General features: G+C 43.5%; 1 protein-coding gene, 1 long non-coding RNA gene and 1 pseudogene across 2 annotated transcripts in view; all 3 read left to right on the forward strand.

The window, feature by feature from the left end:
* Window positions 1–253: 253 nt before the first annotated feature.
* On the forward strand, window positions 254–1,455 carry Gm40094. The gene is made up of 2 exons (XR_867462.2): window positions 254–642; window positions 1,330–1,455. It is a non-coding gene; the product is annotated as a predicted gene, 40094 (long non-coding RNA).
* A 680-nt stretch (window positions 1,456–2,135) lies between these two features.
* Window positions 2,136–15,519, forward strand: part of Pogz (pogo transposable element with ZNF domain) — a 60,589-nt gene continuing 47,205 nt past the window's right edge. The window contains exon 1 of the mRNA XM_011240090.3: window positions 2,136–2,279. The gene's annotated coding sequence lies outside the window, so the exon portion shown is untranslated. The remainder of the gene's footprint in view (window positions 2,280–15,519) is intronic.
* On the forward strand, window positions 12,113–12,608 carry Gm15263 (predicted gene 15263; annotated as a pseudogene).

Genomic DNA, 15,519 nt, shown 5'->3' on the forward strand with positions numbered 1-15,519 from the left:
AGTAAAATATTCTAAATCTGAATGTAAATTACTTATCAGTAAGAAATTTTAAATTGATCTGGGTGGGCTACACCCAGCTGAACTAGTTGTAGAATCTTACACTTGGAAACAAGGGCATGTATGAGAAACCCAAATCCATCACCCACGGTTATTACTTCCCGGGTGATGTTCTGGGGAGTGCAACTCCATTTGGGAAAATTGCCATCACACCAAAATCTTATTCTGGAGTCATAGGCGGGCAGACCACAGGGCAGGCTAGCCTGGTCTGAGGGCCTGTCACGATGCAATTTGCATGCAAATTAGTTTGTGCGAGAAAGAGAAAAATCTATAGTCTACATATTGTTTTCCTCCAAGTCACCTCATTTTCTGCACTCCTATTGTGGTTCCGTCCACACAGTCTAAGGCTCGGAGAGCATGAAGTGGAAATGATAATAAGAAAAGACTGTCCTGGCAAAGCCCAGCGTCCTGGCAAAGCCCAGGCTGCAGATTCCCGCCGCCCTCGCTGCCCCGCGCCCGGGTGCGGGGTCCACCGAGCAGCGCCAGGCGGACTCCAGCGCTACCGTCCCGCCCCACCGGCCTTGGGCAGCGCCCCCACCGCAGGCACGTCAGACGCCCTCTTTTTCCCTGAAAACTTTCTAGACGGTAGGGACTATTTTCTTCCAATGTAACCTTCCACCAAACTGGAGGGAAAAGTTACCCGAGGCTGGAGCGGGTCTGGGGTTTGGGGGGAGCAAGGCGGGGGAGGGGGACCCACGAGAGCCGGTCTTTGAAAAAAAGGTGCTCTCTCTATTCTGCGAAGAGCCAAGAGTTGGGATTGTTGGGTTAATTATCAAATGTTCACGTTGATGCTGAACACTTAAGATATGTTATAGAATATTGATGGAGGGTAGATTCCGCTAGACAAATGGTTGTATTTAAGACTTGCAGGCTTGACTTGAAAAGCTCTGCTTTCAAGTCCTTAGCTTTCACTGATAGGGAAAGCCAGGTCTCCAAAGAATGGATTCTTGAATCCTTAAGACAAATGTCACATCTAACGCTGCCCTTTCAGGCATTGCTAAATTGTCTCCATATTGTGGGTGGGTACACCTGCAGGGATATTTAATGATTAAGAAACTCCATTGGACCTGCGTTTGTCAAAATGGGTTTCAAAATCAGCTTGATAAGGAGTGTTAGGGAAAGAGGGAGGCGGGGATAAAAGAAAGATTACATATTTAGAATCAGTGCTTTTTCATGAAATCTGAATCGAGAAATCATGAAAATATGGAGTGAGTGCTGTGTATGGAATCAAGATGGAGAATACAATAATAACAATAATAATTTTTTTTGCAGTGCTGACCTTGAACCAAGGTCCTTACACATTCCAGACAAGTGTCCCATCCTAAACTGTATCCCCAGCCCTAGAATGTATGTCTGACTAAATTGCTGCTTTAAAAAAAAAAAAAAAAAAAAAAAAAAGTCTGAAAACCACGGCGCTACACAGTGCAGTTAATTTTTTTAGGATGCTTAGATTTGAAAGGTTTGAAAAGACATCTAATTTATTTCTCTGCTTAGACAGTGTTTCATTTTAAGAACAGTACAGACTTAATTATCTTGCCTATCGTCCTCCCATCTCAACATTTGCTCTGAGTATTTTGTGAATAATTTCTTTCTGTAAAGCAATTATTTCAGTTAGGAAGGCTATAAATTGAAATAGGAAGGCATTTCTGCCACGCTCCCCACTTTCCTCTAGCTCTTCTTCTTTCACATCATTGGGCAATGGACACATTACAAATGGATGCAAAGCCTGCACCCACCCCTCTACCCATGCTCTACCCATGCAGTCTCTGAGAAGCCTGAGCTGCGATGTCATGGGATCAAATACCCTGTGACTATATCTCAGTTGTTTTATTAGTATTATTACTTAGTTTCATTTTATTTTATTTTATTTTATTTTTATTTTTTTATTTTTTTGGTTTTTCGAGACAGGGTTTCTCTGTGTAGCCCTGGCTGTCCTGGAACTCACTCTGTAGACCAGGCTGGCCTCGAACTCAGAAATCCGCCTGCCTCAGCCTCCCGAGCGCTGGGATTAAAGGCGTGAGCCACCACGCCCGGCCCATTTTATCTTTTTGAGACAAGGTCTCAAGTAGCTCAGGCTAGTCTCAAGTTTGCTAAATATCCAAGGACGACTTTGAACTCCTGATTCTCAATGCTTCTGCCTTCTGAGTGCTGCGAATACAGCTGTGTGCCACCATGTCTGTGCATGGATGCTGGGATTGAACTCGGAGGTTTCTGCATGCTAAGTAAGTACTCTAGTAACTACCATATATCTCTATCCCTATTTTTTACGTATCTTATGTGTGTTTTTCCTGCGCGCGCGTGCACACACACACACACACGCACACGCACACGCACATGCACATGCCTGTGACAACAAAGGTTAGAAGAGGGGGTTAAATTCCCTTGGAACTATTATAGACAGTTGTTATCTATCATATGGGTGCTGGGAATTGAACCTCAGTCCCCTAGAAGAGCAATTAGGGCTTTTAAGCACTAAGCTATCTCTCTAGCCCTTCTACTTGTATTTTTATTTATTTTTTTATACTTTTTATTAGGTATTTTCCTCATTTACATTTCCAATGCTATCCCAAAAGCCCCCCATACCCTCCCACCCACTCCCCTACCCACCCATCTACTTGTATTTTTAAATGTTAATATTTCTCCATTCCATTCCCCTTTGAGGCAGCATAGAAAGACAGGAAAAATTACAGGAATGCGGAAAAGAAAAGGCATCTCATGCCGGGTGTGGTGGCTCACGCCTTTAATCCCAGCACTCGGGAGGCAGAGGCAGGTGAATTTCTGAGTTTGAGGCCAGCATGGTCTACAAAGTGAGTTCCAGGACAGCCAGGGCTATACAGAGAAACCCTGTCTCGAAAAACAAAAAACAAAAGCAAAAGCAAAAAGAAAAAGAAAAAGCAAAGGCATCTCCTCTTCCTGGCCTAATTTAAGTTTCTGGCCAACTGAGGATCAAGAACTCCAGCACAACACAAAATTTGCAGTGAAAGTTGCCTACATAGAGACAAAGCTGCTGCTGGTGCTGTTGGTGCTGCTTCTGCTTCTCCTCCTCCTCCTCCTCTTCTTTTAAATATTTAATTAATGTATGAGTACACTATAGCTGTCTTCAGACGCACCAGAAGAGGGCACTGGATCCCATTACAGATGGTTGTGAGCCACCATGTGGTTGCTGGGAATTGAACTCAGGACCTCTGGAAGAGCAGTCAGTGCTCTTAAATGCTGAGCCATCTCTCCAGCCCCCAACAGTGCTTCTTTTATAGAGAGATATATCAAATAGAATTAAATAAGATGGGGACTGGCATGATGGCTCAGCCACTCAGAGCACTGACTGCTTTTACAGAGGACTAGAGCGCAGGTTCCAGCACCCTTGTCAGACAGCTTGCAAGCTTCTGTAACTCCAGCTGCAGGGAATTGTCGCCATCTTCTGGCCTCTGCAGACACCTGCCTGTACGAGGCATACACTCATGTAGAATCTCACACAAACAAATACACATGAATAGAAAATAATTTTAATAATATTAAAAAGAACATTAAAACAGTAACAAATTATGCTTAAGGGCCAAACATCTGTGACCAAATGTGGGCTTTCTCCTCTCCCAGTTACAGGTTGTAAACCTACACTTTTCCAGGAATCTAAGAAACTCCTCTAACAGTAACATTAAAGTCTTAACCTCCTTGTACAACTTTTGTGACCTATGGGCTTTTAAATTTTTTTATTTAAAAATTATTTTAAATTATGTGTAACTGTGTGGGCAGGTGCACAGGAGTACCTGTACCTTAGAGGCGAGACTCATTGGATCCCCTGGAATTAGAGTCCTAGGTAATTGCCAGGCTCCCTGTGTAGGTTCTGTGAATTGGCCCCTGGTATTCTAAAAGATCAGTACCTCCTCTTAACTGCTGAGCTGGTTCTCCAGCCCTTGTCCCATAGTTTTGACTTATTAGATTGCAATCCTACTGAACTCACCTCGGGACCATACTATCTATAGACCTCATTATATAAAAGAAAAAAATAGTTTCTTAGCAAGCTATTGAGAGGCCATGTATAAATGTACATGTAAATACCAATGTACTTTCCATGCAAACCTAGTAACTTGAGTTGGACCTCTGACCTCTGACCTCCACATGTGCACAATGGCATGTGCACACACTCGGAATAAGAATTTAAAAAGCTCGGCCGGGCAGTGGTGGAGCATGCCTTTAATCCCAGCACTTGAGAGGCAGATTTCTGAGTTCAAGGCCAGCCTGGTCTATAGGATGAGTTCTAGAGCAGCCAGGGCTTACAGAGAAACCCTGCCTTGAAAAACAAAACAAAACAAAACAAAACAAAACAAAACAAAACAAAAAAATTAAAGCTGTGTTCTGTACTGGCATATCCTGAAGTTCTTTAGTTCTTTTCTATGAGTGAGGCAGGCAGTCCTGCAGTCCTGAGTAGAGAGGTCTCAGAAATAAGCATCTGTTTTCTGCACACAGCATCACGATGTGTCTCTGGCCCCTATTCCACTGTTGCTGACAGGCTCTGAAATCTCACCCTCCTGTGTGGGGAACATGGAAGTTTGAGGTGCTTGAATTTGACTCTGTCCCTAGTCAGCTAGGGGAACTTAGAGTTGTGCTATGCTGGCCTGTGGATTGGGACTGAAGTCTCTACCTTTACAACCACAGCCACCACTACCCCTGCCCCTGCCTGACTCATACACACTCAATGGGCTGACCATTTGAGTCAACAGGCCCATGCACACGTGTGGGTTGGTAGACAGCTACCTATCCCATTTGTCAATAGTGGGTCAGTGACTTGCCAATAATGTTAAACGATAATGATAACATCACAATACCCTTAGTTATTTTGAAATCTAAATCGATTTCAGAAGTCTCTGGATACACAGACAGATGTGGGTAGGAATCGAATGCTAAGCCTGAGTTTTGCTCCCAAATACCCACTCCCTAAAATACAGTTGGGCATCTGTGAGAGCGTTTGGAGACTATAAAGTCTTACCTTGTTAACTGGCATTTGAAGCATACCAGGTGGACTCCACAGGTCTCTGTGGGCAATGTGGGTATAATGTTCATAGTGCTGTACAGATTTGTGCCTTAGCAGGGTGTGGGGCTACTCAACTACAACGCCCACACTTTAGGAGGCCAAAACAGGAGGATCTCAAGACCAAGGTCAGCCTGGGCTCAAAAACAAAACAAAACAAAGAAAAACAGTGCCTCAGGAGAGAGAAAAGGCAAACTGGGGAACTGACATCTGATTTTGCTCTCACCTGCCCAGCACTGAGTTTTACCATAGGCCAAGGCTGCTACTCAGTTAGTTGGAAGTCAACCTGAACAGTAGATCTTGGACCTTGAAATATGGGGGTCAAGGAGTAGTCATTGTGTAAAGGGAAAGATGTGAAGGAGAGAATTTGAGAACAATTAGAAATGTAATTTGAAAACCTTCTTCTATTTTGTCATTTCCTTTCTGAATGAATGACTATCCTTAGTTGTCTCATGACATCATCAGCCTAGAGAAACGACAAGATGTAACAGAGAGAGTGCAGGACATTAGTGACACTCAGGATAAGGGTTCACAGCAACACAAGAACTTTGTAAGGGAGGTTAGTGGTTTGAAAGACTGCCTACATTTTCCCCCTACATCACTATCGTCACCGTCATCGTTGTCATCATCATCATCATCATCATCATCATCATCAAACTCTATAACTCACTCCAGTTGTGAGGAATTAAACTCTGAGGACCTAACTCAGGAAATCATGCTGCAGAGCAGAGAAGTTATGGTTTCTTTGTAGGATTGCCAGGCCATAAAACCCATTGCTCACTGCTGACAGAGCATGGAGGGAGAGCAGGAAGGAGGGAGACCTGTGTTCTCTGGCCTGGGCATAGGGGGTGTGGTCATAAGCAGGAGAAAATAAGAGAAAAAGAGAAACATTGCATCAGTGTGTGCGTGCCAGTGTGTGGTGCGTGCTTGCTACAGAGGCCAAGGTTGATACCTTGTGCTTCCCACAATTGCACGTGGAGACAGGATCCTCAGGACAAGCTGGCCAGGCAGACTCAGTGAGCTCTGGGTTCACCTGAGAGAATCTGCTTCCATATACAAGATGGAAACTGACAGAGGAAGACAACAGACATCAGACTGGGACACTAATGTGCATACCACGTATACGGAAGCTCCCATGCATATATCCACACACGTCCCATGCAGAAAGGACTTTGGGATTTAAAATCTGAACTACTTAAAACAATTCACCCTGAAGTGAGATCTGGAAAGAATTAGGTGGGAAACCTGCCAACCATAAGTAAGACCAAATGTGTCATATTCTATCAAGTACTTAATATGATTTAGACTACCTTAGGTACTACTAATAAAAGCTACCACTATGAAACCTACTGTAAGCTAGACTAGGCACCTTATAGATTATACATCTATTTAAACTTTTAAAGTATGTATGGTTTACTGAATGTGTGGTGTGTGTGTATGCATGTGTGTGTATGTTTGTGTATGTATGTGTATATATGTGCATTTGTGTATGCATGTGTGTATGTATGCGTGTATGTTTGTGTATATGTGTATATTTGTGTATGTATGTGTGTGTGTGCACGCGTGTGTGCCTTCTCTCTTTCCACCATGTTGAGTTCCCAGTATTGAACTCTGATTGTGAGGTTTGATGGCAAGTGCCCACATGTAGTGCTTGGCATCAATCAAATCCAGGTCCTCACACATTCAAGCTAAGAACTGGACTGAGCTTCATTCACAGACCTAAAATCCAACCTTAGTGTCAGTGCCTTAGTTGGTATAAGGTATTAGGCTACGGTGCATTAACAAGTTAATCTTCAAATCTCCCTGGCCTGGGACAGCAAAGCGTTTGTTGTTGTTCCAGGAAAGCCCAGTGTATGCTGAGTAACTTATCGGTGCAGCTGTACTCCATGGGTTGACTCAGGGATCAAGGCTACTTCCAAACTGCAGGCTATGGTGGTTTGAATAAGAATAGCCCCCAAAATCCGTAAGTTTAAATGTTTGGTTTCTAGTTTAGTAGAACTGTTTGAGAAGGATCAGGAGGTGTGGCCTTGTTGGAGGAGGTAGGGATGGCCTTTGAGGTCTCACCAGGCCCAGCCTCTCTCCCTGTGCCTGATACCTAAGGTCCAGCTTTCAGCTACTGCTCCAACACTGTGTCTGTCTGCTTCCCACCATGATGACCATTGACTCACCCTATAAAACTGTATGTAAGCTCCCAATTAAATGCTTTCTTTTATAAGAGTTGCCTTAGCTGGGCATGGTGGCACACGCCTTTAATTCCAGCACTCAGGAGGCAGAGGCAGGCAGATTTCTGAGTTCGAGGCCAGCCTGGTCTACAGAGTGAGTTCCAGGACAGCCAGGGCTACACAGAGAAACCCTGTCTCGAAAAACAAAACAAAAAACAAACAAACAAACAAACAAAAAGAGAGTTGCCTTGGTCATGGTCTCTCTTCACAGCAACAGAAAAGTAACTAAGACAGGGGTGTATCTTCTTGCTGATGGGAGGCAAATCAAATTTGTTTGTTTAGTGAGACAGGATCTTGCAATAGTCCAGATTGACCTAGAACTCTGGGCTAACCTTAAACCTATGATTCTACTGCCTCCGCTTCCTGAACATTGGGATTACAGGTGTGCACCACCAGGCTGATGGTTTTTGGATTAACTTTTAAATGCTCTGACTCAAATTCACTCTTGAAGTTTTACTTCATTTGCAAGACAGGTATTCAGGTTTACTTTGTGTTACTGGGATAAACATCAGGGTCAAAAGCAAAATGGGAAGAAAAGGTTTATTTTAGATGACAACTCCAGATAACAGTCAAGTCATTTAGAGAAGTCAGGGCAGGAACTCAAGGCAGGAACCTGGGAGCAAGAACTGAAGCAGAGACCCAGGAGGAGTGCTGCTTAACGGCTTGCTCCTTTATTCTTCTGTGTTCTTCTTTCTTATACAGCCTAAGACCATCTGCCCAGTGGTGGCATTGCCTACAGTCGGCTGAACCCTCCCCTATCAATCAATAATCATGACAGTTTCCCACAGACATGGCCATAGTTCAATCTGATCTGGACACGTCCCTCAGTTGAGACTCCTTCTTCTCAGGTGACTCTTGGCTCCATCAGGTCAACAATAGAAACTAATAAGACCAGGTTCTTGAAAATGCAGAGTGGTCTGCAGGAATACTTGGTGACTTAGAATCAAGGCATGGGTCACTGTAGTGGGGCCAGGCTTTCCAGAAGAGCTACCATATTTACAGGGTGCGGAATCTGAGTGGTCTTCTTGAATGTCAAAGATAATCAATTCAACTTGGTGCAGTAGCTGGGCTGCCTGGTCATCCTTTGGGCCCTACAGGTTCCTCAACGTTCCAGATACTAAACAGCATCCTACTTTAGTGACAGTACAAACACTGAGAAACCGCTTGTTAGCAGAACTGTTTTTTTTTTTTTTAATATGAATACACCGTTGCTCTCTTAGACATGCCAGAAGAGGGCACTGGATTCTCTATGACAGATGGTTGTGAGCCACCATGTGGTTGCTGGGAATTGAACTCAGGACCTCTGAAAAAGTAGTCAATGCTCTTCACCACTGAGCCATCTCTCAAGCCCCCAGAACTTTAGATCATTGACTACATATGCCATGACTATCAAGAAAGGTATCTTATCTGAAGGATCTAGGGGAGGGTCTTCCCTCAGGGTCAGCAGACCCACAAACAGTGTCAAGTCTGGAAGTTCTACGAAATCTTGTATCTGTGCAAATGTACATTTTTCTGGGAAAGATTGTCTATCCCTTTCATTAAAGATGTTTGAGGGGTTCACAGCGTAGAAAAGGGTTTTGTTGTTGTTGCTTTAAGAATTTATTTACTTTATGTAGGTGAGTATATCATCACTGTTCTCAGACACACTAGGAGAGGGAAAAGGGATTCCATTACAGATGCTTGTGAGCAACCATATGGTTGCTGGGATTTGAACTCAGGACCTCTGAAAAAGCAGTCAGTGTTCTTACTGTAGAGCCATCTCTCCAGACCAGTAGGAAAAGTTTTAAAAAGAAACTCACTTTATTTATTTATTTATTTATTTACTTACTTACTTATTTTTATTTGTTTATTTATTTATTTGGATAGAAATCAGGTCTGTGTACACTGGAAGAGGAGACTCGAGCCTGCTAGAGGCTGAGTAGGAAAGAACTCTGTATTCATGTCCGAATCACAACCCTGTTATACAAACTCAGCAATGAGAATTACTTCCCAGACAGAAGAAAGTGAAATAATTTTCCTTTTATAAAATCATTTCAAGCCATGTGTTCTAGTTTACTTGCAACACTTGGGACACTTAGGCAGGAGGATCACCATGAGTGATTCTTTCTTCTTCTTCTTCTTCTTCTTCTTCTTCTTCTTCTTCTTCTTCTTCTTCTTCTTCTTCTTCTTCTTCTTCTTCTCCTCCTCCTCCTCCTCCTCCTCCTCCTCCTCCTCCTCCTCCTCCTCCTCCTCCTCTTCCTCCTCCTCCTCCTCCTCTTCCTCCTCCTCCTCCTCCTCTTTTTTTTTTTTTGAGACAGGGTTTCTCTGTAGAGCCCTGGCTGTCCTGGAACTCACTTTGTAGACCAGGCTGGCCTTGAACTCAGAAATCTGCCTGCCTCTGCCTCCGGAGTGCTGGGATTAAAGGCATGCGCCACCATGCCCCGCTATCTTCTTCTTTTTTTTAATATTTAAAAATATTAGCTGGAAGATGTTTTCAGATTGTATTACCTTAGTGTTTTAGGGAACATAAAAAGCATTCAAAATGGATACTTCTATTTGTCATGGGCAATGGCTTTCCTTCCTACTTGTACTGTACATCCTCACTAAGGAGAGCTTGGTGGAGCATTATGGTACAATGCCTGCAATCCCAGCACTTCAGAGGCTAAGGCAGAAGGATCACTCCAATTTCTAGACCAGCTTTGTCTTCATAGCTACTTTGGAGATCCAGGACTGCATAGTGTGGTCCTAACTCAGAGAGAGGAGAGAGAGAGAGAGAGAGAGAGAGAGAGAGAGAGAGACAGAGACAGAGACAGAGACAGAGAGACAGAGAGACAGAGAGACAGAGAGGACAGAGAGACAGAGAGGACAGACAGAGAGACAGTGAGACAGACAGAGAGAGGACAAAGAGACAGGGGTAGAGAGAAAGAGAAACAGAGAGACACATAGACACATACAAAGAAAGAGAGAAACAAGCAGATAGACACAGAGAAACAGACACACACACACAAAGAAAGAGAGAGAGAGAAACACAAAAAGAGACAAAGAGAAACTGACAGGTAGAGATAGAAAAGAAACAGAAATGTTCAAAAAAGGGTTGACCTCTATGTACACTACAAACCTCTGAACCTTGAGTCTGAAGGATTTCATCTCATCTACAATGATTAATCTTCAAATCCTTCAAAAGAATGAGTTGGTAAATTATTTACTTTCCTTGGTTGATTTCTGGAAATAATTCATGACTATAATAAAGTGCAAATATTGCTAAATTTAAAAAGAATGTAGCCAGTCAGTGGTGGTGCACGCCTTTAATCCCAGCACTTGGGAGGCAGAGGCAGGCAGATTTCTGAGTTCAAGGCCAGCCTGGTCTACAGAGTGAGTTCTAGGACAGCCAGGGCTACACAGAGAAACTCTGTCTCAAAAAACCAAAAACAAACAAACAAACAAACAAACAAACCCAAAACAACAACAAAAAAAATGTAACCTAGAAAAAGAGGAAAGTTATCATTAAATTTTGCTCAGCAAGCCGGGCGTGGTGGTGCACGCCTTTAATCCCAGCACTTGGGAGGCAGAGGCAGGCGGATTTCTGAGTTCAAGGCCAGCATGGTCTACAAAGTGAGTTCCAGGACAGCCAGGGCTACACAGAGAAACCCTGTCTCAAAAAACCAAAAAAAATTTTTTGCTCAGCAGTCCATTATAAATATGAGCAAGTCAGATATCAAGTGTCTATAAAATAATCCAATTTATATTTCCATGAAGCTTTATAACATTAATTGAATTACTAGATAATCACACCTGGGCAACTCCATAGCAACAGCATAGGTTTGCTTGTGGTATCTCTTAACTAATATTAAGATGAAGCTACCCAGTCATTATCACCTATGAAATCAGGCAGTAATTCACACGGAAATCTTGATGGCTGATGAAGTTGTTCTTGTGAATTTTTGCCAAATACATTTTGAGGCTAGAACCCTTTAATTGCTTCTTGCTAAAATCTAATGAGGAATTTCCCTTTCTTTTCAAACCCAGTCTGCAAGTTTCTCTTGGTTTTCCTCTCCTCCTGAGCCTCTTGAATGTAGGGTGGTAGCAGATAATATTTGCAAAGGAAAGCCAGCCACAGCGTAGCAGCTTCTAAGCTCCTTATCTGTGACACTGCTCAGACAATCTCCCCTCGCCTTTTACTTCCTGATGCTCTCCCGTGGAGGTCGGCACCCCTCCCGTCCTCCTTTCAGTCCTCCTTTCTGCTCGCCCCAGTGCAGTAAGCTGTCGAGCTTTTCCACTGGGAGAGGTTCCGATGGTGAATTTTTTTTTTCCTACTACATTTTCCAAAACAAAATCTGTTTACTTTGCAGCTTCTACCGCCCTGAGGGTATTCGGGAGGTTCAGGTGCGGTTAGTTTGTTGTTTGTTTGTTTGTTTGATTGATTGAAAAGAGCTGCCATTGTCCCTCAAAGCCATCTTCTGCCTGGACTGTGCGATCCCACCCTCCCCAGTCCCAACCACACTGCCCACAGCAACCGGTCCACCTCTCGCTGAGTCTCAGACTCAAGTGACTGTGTATCAGCACCGAGGCCACTTCTGCCTTTGAAGACTTGGGAGCGTTTGACATTTCCAAGCAACAAGTGGCTTCAATTTTCAACCTGGAGCAGAAACTACAAGGCAAGAAAGCAAATAAGTGTCTGCATAAGTGGGCTGTCCAGTGGTGGGAAGCTCCATGGGAGCTGTCGTTAACCTTTAACTTCCTTTCCTAGAAACCATGGAAAGGAGTTAGTGTCTCCTGTTGCCTTTGAGAGCCAGGACCCAGCTGAGGGCTGAGGTGCATATATTACCATAGCAGACCTGGCCCACTAGGAAGAGGAAGGCTCAGGCGCACAGGTGCCCAGATACGGGGAGTGCCTTTAAAACACCCAGGCCCTCTGATGAAAACCAACCTTAGGGAAGGGACCATGCTACCAGAATTCTGGGTGGTAGAACATTATGAAAAGGCCATTGAGTATGATTGCAAGGAGGAACACGTAGAATTTCTGTTGGTGAGAAAAATATGCTTTTCAATCATCTGACAAAGATGGTGTTCCTGTCTAGGCTATTTACACTGTACCACTGCCTGGGCCAAAGGGCTCATCCAGGTTGGGAAGTGGAATCCAGTTTTACTGTCCTATGTGGTAGATGCTCCTGATGCTATGGAAGCTTCAAGATGCCTGTGCATCATGTGGTCACGCTCAAAATCCAGTTACACAGTTGCCCCAAACTAGAAGACTTGTGCCCTGAACAGTGGCTGCACACCCCAGTAAAGAATGCTCTGAAGGGCTGCAGAGATGGCTCAGAGGTTAAGAGCATTGGCTGCTCTTCCAGAGGTCCTGAGTTCAATTCCCAGCAACCATCTATAGTGAGATCTGGTGCCCTCTTCTGGCATACAGGTGTACATGCAGGCAGAATGCTGTGTACATGGTAAATACATCTTGAAAAGAAAAAAAAAAGGAATGCTCTGAAGGACTTATTGAAAGATAAGAGTCAGTTTGTTGGCCCAGGAGTGCCCCCTTTCACAGTTGGCAGGTGATCTGTGATTGAGTATGGATCATTTGAACAAGGCAACTCAGGGGAGAGAATGTTCAGAATCATCTAACAATATGAGTGATCCAAAGGGTCCACCAGCCAAGATCGCCCACCTGGAAGCTAGGTCTGCTTTGGTATGTAAAATATGCACCCCAATCCCTTGTTCTGGGTCTGTAACCCAACATTTCTAACGTTAAAGTAGTCCCCTCTCCCGGGGGTATTACTACTAGGGTCTGATTTTTTCAATAAGTCAAATTGGATGGTCACGCAGACCCCTTTTCAATATGCTTCAAGAGGCACCTGTGACTTGATGTAGATTTCTAAGAACTTGTTCTCTTGCTTTCATTTCCCATCATTATCAAGAAGGCTCTAAAGAGACCACAGCTATCAGCCTTCTTCATTCTAGAGACCCGTACGTTAAGTGAGGATGCTAAACGTCCCAGCACTGATCACATTAATGTGGACCTTCCCTCTAGCACAGGGATAACACGGACTATAAAGTACTGCAGAGCTTTGGAGGATCCCGCTTGAGGTTTGACTAGTACACAGAGACTGCTATATAGTTTAAAGCTGTTGGCCTTTTCCTGGGGTGGTCTGTCAGCTAGCTACTAACTTATCCTGATGTCTCTCCATGTGAGTCTCAGTGCCTGCTTCAGCTCCTTAAGTCTCCTTTTTGCCTCCATCTTTCTCTTTGTCTCTGCCTTCCTGGAAGTTCCACCAGTACTACCTCCAGCAGCCAACTCTTTTTCATGTAAAAACCCACAATCCTTCTTACTCCACTAGTAGACTGGGGAAGCTTGTGATAGCTTGTCTCATTTCTAAGGGCTGCAGGGGAAGTGACATTTACATATTAACCCAGCATTGTCGGCTCCAAATAATTATTGAGAACACAAAAAAATATTCTTTTCCATAGCCAGAAAGTACAATATTTGTGGCTCGCCCCGATAGTAAAGTTTTGTTTTCTTTCATTTCCCCAGTCTGGCCTCAAAAGCACTATATGCTGAGGTGATCTTAAACCTTTGGTCATCCTGCCTTTACCTCCTAAGTACTGGGATTGCGAGTATGTGCCGCCATGTCTAGCACTTGTATAGTCCCTTTCGAATCACTGTTCTAGTGCCCTGAAGTAGTAATTTACAGCTTATTCTTGTTACAAAATTCCTTTCCCCACCAGCTATCCATCACTGAACCACTCATCAGTTCTGAGTACTGTGGGGTTCTACTCCATGCCTGCTGATCCCTGCCCACCCATTCCTCCAGCTGCCTCCAGCCTTAGGAAAGCTAAGCCATTTTTTACATTCAGCATGGTGTTCTTCCATTTTTTTTTTCTTTATGGAAGTTATAGTGCCACCACTCGCACAGTTTTGTTTGCCATCATGAGTTGAAAGTGTCAAAAGTGAAGACATGGCCTCACCACTGCCACCCTGGTCCACAATCATCTTTCACCAGGATTAATGTAGTAATATCCTAACTTGACTCCCTCCCTGTGGCTGCCTTTTCTCTTACTAGTTACCCAACCCCTTCCACACACAGCTGGAGAGATCTTTAAAAGCAAAAGGTCATTTCTCTTAAGGGGTTGACATCCTCTAGTGGTTTTGCTTTCATTAGAACTAAGCCCTGAACTCTGCTTCTTTCTTTTCAGACTTTTGTCCACATTACTTTACCAGGGCTTTCTCTAACAACTCCTCATAAAATACACATTTCTCCATCATTCCCTGTACCATACTTCCAGCCTTGAATCCTGCCCATTGCCAAAGCACTTAGCAAAGCATGGATTTATTTATGAAACACTTGGTAGTTTACGTTTCTAAGAAGCAGATAAGCCTCCGGTCTCAGAAGTCACCAATCTGGTCATCTTGAGGTGCCCAATCTCAGAACGTAGTTTTTCTGACTAGAGGGAGCAAAGGTCACTTGGGAACATTCTGACCAACAGCCCAACTGTGGTTCAATCCAATAGGATCAACTTGCAAACATGTGGAAGCTTTTGAGGTAACTTTATCACCAACCAGAACAAGTAAGCTCAGCCAATCACTTTTCTGAATCACAAGAGATGATAAAGACATCATTTTACACCACTAAATTTTGGGACTGCTTGCTATTTACTGTTAACTGATGGGAGAGTTTTAGTGTGTGTATATTTGTTGTTTCTTCCCTGGTAGAATGTAAGTTTCACATGCACAGGGGTTTGTGGTTTTGTTTTCCAACATTTTCATGTTTTAATTTTAAAAATTAAATTTATCATTTCTATGGTTTTAATCATAATATTATATATTGTGGGAGGGAGTTATAGGGTGTGTGTTTGAGTATAGATGCCTGTCAAGCCAGAAGAGGGCACTGTATCTCTCCACTGGAGTTGGAGGAACAGGCAGTTATGAGCAGAGTTCAGGGTGCTGGGAACTGAATTATGACCCAGAGGAGCAATGACAGCTCTTATCTACTGAGGCATCTCTACAGCCCCGGGACTTTATTACTGTATTCCTAGCACCAAGAACAGTGCCTGAAACATGAAAAATATACAATAAATATTGGATGAAATAATGGCGTATCAAATGTCTTCAGTAGGATGTGATTATGGTTGTTGTGGTCAACAAAACGTGGTGTAATTTGATGAGATATCTTTCGCTGGATGAAAGTAACTAGCTGGCAGTTTGGAGAATATATGCAAAGGAATAAGTATGGCTCTGGATCT

This window comes from Mus musculus, chromosome 3 (assembly GCF_000001635.26).
Source record: "Mus musculus strain C57BL/6J chromosome 3, GRCm38.p6 C57BL/6J".
Lineage (NCBI taxonomy): Eukaryota > Metazoa > Chordata > Mammalia > Rodentia > Muridae > Mus > Mus musculus.